Source organism: Ptychodera flava, chromosome 2 (assembly GCF_041260155.1).
Source record: "Ptychodera flava strain L36383 chromosome 2, AS_Pfla_20210202, whole genome shotgun sequence".
NCBI lineage: Eukaryota > Metazoa > Hemichordata > Enteropneusta > Ptychoderidae > Ptychodera > Ptychodera flava.
The window spans coordinates 5,249,322-5,254,980 of NC_091929.1; positions in this window are offsets into that span (position 1 = coordinate 5,249,322).

Below are 5,659 nucleotides of genomic sequence, written 5' to 3' on the forward strand. Positions count from 1 at the left end.
GTATTGTGCCTTTGTTGATTTTGAGAAGGCCTTCGATCGTATCAATCGCTATTTGTTATATCATAAATTGATGAAGTATGATCTTCATGGTAATTTTTCATAGAACACTCCAATTATGTACAAACACATCCGTGCACATGTCCGCACACCAAATGGTGTTACTCAAGCATTTGAAATCTGTGGAGTCGAACAAGGGGACATATTATCACCTTTGCTTTTTGCATTATTTGTAAATGATTTGGAGCAACAGCCTGAACACACATTTTCTGAAATTTATGTGGGCGTCTTGAGACTGATACACCTTCTGTTTGCCGACGATCTCATTTTATTTAGTAATAATGCCATCGGCTTGCAGAGATTACTGAATAATTTGTCAACATATTCAGCTAAATGGAAATTGAAAGTCAATGTTAGTAAAACTAAGATTATGGTATTTAGGAAAGCTGGTAGGTTGAGAAATTATGAGAAGTGGTTCTATAACGGTGAAAAAATATTTGTTGTAACGTATTTTAGTTATCTCGGTATCACTTTTTCGTCCAGTGGATTTTGGTATATGACACAGAAAGTTATAGCTGATCAAGCAAGTAAATCAATGTTTGCTTTGAAGAAGATCTTGTCTAGGTTTGATACACTTGATGTAAAGATTTCAATGAAGATTTCTGATTGTAAAATTTTGCCGATTTTAATGTACGGAAGTGAAGTATTGGGCTGCCACATGGCAGAGAATGTTGAAAGAGTTCATCGGAAATTTTGCAAGTATGTGTTTGGTCTCTATAAAAATGTATCAAACCCATTTATTTATGGTGAACTAGGTAGAATATCTTTACACTGTTTAAGATATGAGTGAATCATTAAGTATTGGCTCAAATTTTAAAACGAGCAACATGTTATAAATATCAATACGAAGAAGATGAAAATAATCATAAATGTTGTGCTTTGAATGTAAAAAAATATTGTTCTCTTATGGTTTTGGCATTGTGTGGTTTAATCAAGGTGTAGAAGACGAATCTTCATTTTTGAGTATTTTAAGCAGAGAATTCATGATAATTTTATACAGTCATGGAATTCTGATATGTCGGGGTACACAAAGTTAGATAACTACTGTGCATTTAAAGTTACTTTCAATTGTGAGTCTTACCTCACAAGTATTGAGGACAGCAAACTGAGAACAGCATTGTGTCGTTTGAGATCCTCAACACATCAGTTGAGGATAGAAACGGATCGTTCTAAAGGAATTCCACGTGAAAATCGAAAGTGTGTTTACTGTGAATATGACGCAGTGGAAGATGAATATCATTTTTGTCTAGTGTGCCCGTTTTATACTGATTTACGAGAAAAGTATTTACCAAGGTACTTTTATCAACATTGTAATTATCAAAAATTTGTCATGCTAATGCTGTCAGAGTCTGGAACAATAGAGTATTTTGCCAAATTTGTATTTTTCAAGCGTAGAGAGAGACGTAAACGTGAGTTAGAGAAGTAATTGCTTTTGTTAAATTATATTTGTGATTGTATCTTTTTTGTATTCCTCATGTGTCCGGGTAAAAATTTTTCTATTTTGTATTGTACTATAGGCCGGAGGCCAAAGTACTGAAATAAATAATAATAATAATAATAGAAACAAAATCAAACACAAGAATAGAGAACTCAATTTAACAACTAATAGTTTTGAATTATGTATCCAATCTACATTTCAAAAACCTTGCGAGTTGGACTCAAATCACCTATTATATGTCAATTCGTCTTCTTTTGTCTATATCTCTCTCTAATACATGTTGGGACAGGAAAGGTCAGGTCCTTTTTTGATACAGTGAATGGAACAAGCGAAACATTGTCAACAAGTGAAGTAAGTACACGTACTCACGACAAATCTTATTTACATTATCATTTTATGTTAACATCAACTGTACACACCGCCATATAATGCTCTTACGAATTTGCTGAGAGCAAAAGTCATTTGCGTTTGGGTGTTAAGCCTACTGCAGTGGATTTCTGTATCGTTAGTTAAGAAAAATCTCTTACAGTTGGGCTCATGTCACATATAATGACATTGCCCTTCACTCTTCACCCCGCCGACATTGGCGTCTTTCCCCATTATGTGCATTTGTACTACATTTGTTTTGCCCACGCGCCAGTAAAAAAACATTTCCTATACATCCAGACCCAAAGTTAGCACATACAAAAAACTCACCTTGGGTGAAATTCCGCTTTAATTAATCTGGCATAACGTCAGAGAAAATAGTTGATGACATTATGTTAAATATGTGGCATGACTGAGTGATTCAAAACTGTTCCTTGGGAGTTTGTTGAATGGGAAAAACTACCTTTTAACAACTTTTTGCTTTTTTCAACAGGTTGTCAAATATTTGGATGAATTATCAATATCTCTATCTGGTCTTTATAATATGAACGTGTCACAGGCGCAGATAGAAGACATAGCAAAAGGTAAACGAAACCATGGACGCTGAGAACTTCCACGTTGAGTGCACTCTAAGAGATAATTAGTTTAAGGAAGTTATGCTGTTCGAAATATTATTCATGGCATATCAATTAAATTTTCTACAGTCTGTGAAGGTCAATATCGACCTCGTCTTCGATCAGTTGAACAGTATTTTAGCTTGCACTTTGACAAGTTTACTGAAAAGACAATCTAGTTAAGAATTGAGACGAAACAATTGAACAATGATGTCTATACGTGGAGGAGCATAAAGCGCCCTCTATGGTTGACTATTCTTGTCCAGGGTAGAACGGTCCTCTGTGTAACGTCTCATAATCAGACGTAAATTACCGATGACTCTAATTTAATAATTTAGTGTTTATAAATGATAAACAATCGAATAGGTATGTCTTTATGACTGCGCATGCTTCTTGTAGAACTATCATGACAGTTTATGTGTGTTTCAATCTTGACCATTGGTTAAAGACTGTCTTACATAATGTCAATCAAATAATGGAATTGAAGTGGTTGACCACGGTCGACAAACAATTTACTATGCATGGCATCACAAAATGTGACATCAAACAGCAAAATAATTGTTACTGAAACCCCGCCCCAAATATCGCTCTCAAAATAAATGTAATATTTTAAGTTTTTTATTCGAACAAGATGATTTGATATGCAACATATAATGCCTACCTATATTCCTTGCCTTCTTTTTACACGTGTCTTCTTTCAGATGTGTTAAATGAAATAGACGTCGTCGCTGTAGCCATGTTGAGTTCATTCCCGGAAGTCGACAGCAGTGGTGACGACACAGATGCCTTTACACAAGCCTTGCTGAATACTGCAGACAAACTTGCGACGTTTGTACTTCTGAAGAATGAGCCAAATACTGGCCCCGTGCTAATTGAAACGTCATCAATACTGTTAATTTGGAGAGTGGCCCGGCAAGCAAGTTTGTGAACTCTTCTATAGAGGTAGGCGTTGGGTATGGGTTTATTCTACCAGGAGATGACAACTATTTTTCAATCTAACAGAAGAAGCAGTCGCATTGAACAGGATAGTAAGTATGCTTTTGTAAAATAAAATATCCGTAATACAAGATATCATTTTAAGGACCTGGTGAGCAGATAGCATGCATTCCAGAATGGTCATTATCTCCCCGATGTCATTTGAAGAATGTTGACGGCAAGGTCAGTTTTTGAAACACAGTGAGTATTAGAAAAATTAAATCAAAAGCATCTTTATGAGGAAGTCCATTTATCTTTTGTATTTTCTCAATTGCAATAGCAGAAATATGTACGGAAGCGAATTAATATCACGATTAAAAGCTTTGCAGTATGATGATATCAGTAGAGATAGGTAGAATATTACCACTTTGTGTTATTAATATTAACTTAGAACACTTCAATAGAAACAGAAACTAAGTTTGGTCACTCAATAATTATCTTACGCAGGTGAGCGTCTTAAAAGGAGATCTTGGCAGAGAGATAATGGTGGAAATTTATCTTCGAAAATGACGTTCTGGCGTTGTCGTTCACTGACACGGAAGGCAATGAACTAAAAGGTATTTATGGCAAATGAAATGCAATGCAACCTTTGACTTTCTTTACTTCCGTCATCCGAAAATGAGACATGAAGATTTTCTGTAGTTAAGTGAGAATAGCAGAAGTATATCGCCCATATTTACTGTCAAATAATGCTAGAAACTGCACACAAAACTGTTGTTGTAGTTTCTGCGTATGCTAACAACATGCGAAAATGGTTATAATCTATAAGACGATATGATTATTACAGCATGGCTATCGATATCTTTATTTATAGCAAAAATGATTTCAACTCATTGGCTGATTCATATACAAGCAGTATAGTAAAAATCGGAATAAATTATGCTTTTGATATTTTCGCGCTGGGAATTCACACCAACATGTTCATCATTTTTTGTATATTTTACCACCGCAGAAATTTTGTTGATTTTCGATTTGTATTTTTTTCACTGATATATCAATCATTTTGTTCTATACACAAGTGAATAATACAAGGGAAAAATTCAAATTATGTTTGCGAGTGACCTCCCTGCCTGTGAAAAACATGTATTAGTTGACGGTCTCTATCTTGATATTGATGACGTCACATACTACGGAACAGTTTTTAAGGTTGGTCTATTCTAAAGAATGTTTTATCATTTGCATTGTATTGTATTGTATTGGTATTGCATTGCATTGCATTGCATTGCATTGCATTGCATTGTATTGTATTGTATTGTATTGCATTGCATTGCATTGCATTGCATTGCATTGTATTGTATTGTATTGTATTGCATTGCATTGCATTGCATTGCGTTGTGTTGTATTGTATTGTATTGCATTGCATTGCATTGCATTGCATTGCATTGCATTGCATTGCATTGCATTGCATTGCATTGCATTGCATTGCATTGTATTGTATTGTATTGTATTGTATTGTATTGTATTGTATTGCATTGCATTGCATTGTATTGTATTGTATTGTATTGTATTGTATTGTATTGTATGTATTGTATTGTATTGCATTGCATTGCATTGCTTGCATTGTATTGTATTGTATTGTATTGTATTGTATTGTATTGCATTGCATTGCATTGCATTGTATTGTATTGTACTGTATTGTATTATAATTATATATAATCCCCCCGTATTCCGAACGAGTAGTCCGCGACGCAGACACACGATTGAGGAATACGGGGGGATTATATTTATTACATGCATAGACCCAGTTTTCCGTGAATAACCTTTCAGGAATGATAATTACTGCGAAATAAGGAGAGGGAGTATTTTACAAGAATTTATACGCTTGTGTTATGCGGTCGTCTCTGGGTCACAGCTGACTTGACTGCGCTCAGCTAGTACATGTCGAGGTTAACTTCGAGCACACCGAAGCTGCTCCTATGGATAATTAGCATCTCTCGTGGGGCTTTTTCTGTGCGAATCAAGCGGAAATAGGAAAGACTATGGATTTTTAATACAAGGTATTTATTTGGTAATTACTATAACATCAATTTGAATGAAATTCATCCATAAAATTGGACGTGCAAGCGCTAGGTGTGGGACGTCGCGACACTCAGCCGCGGCTATATACGGCTACCGAGAACGGGTTGTTTTTGTCAATATTCGAACATCATTCAAAGAATTCTGCTTTGCAAAGTTTGTTTGAAATTTTCAAAACTACCAATTATGTTTT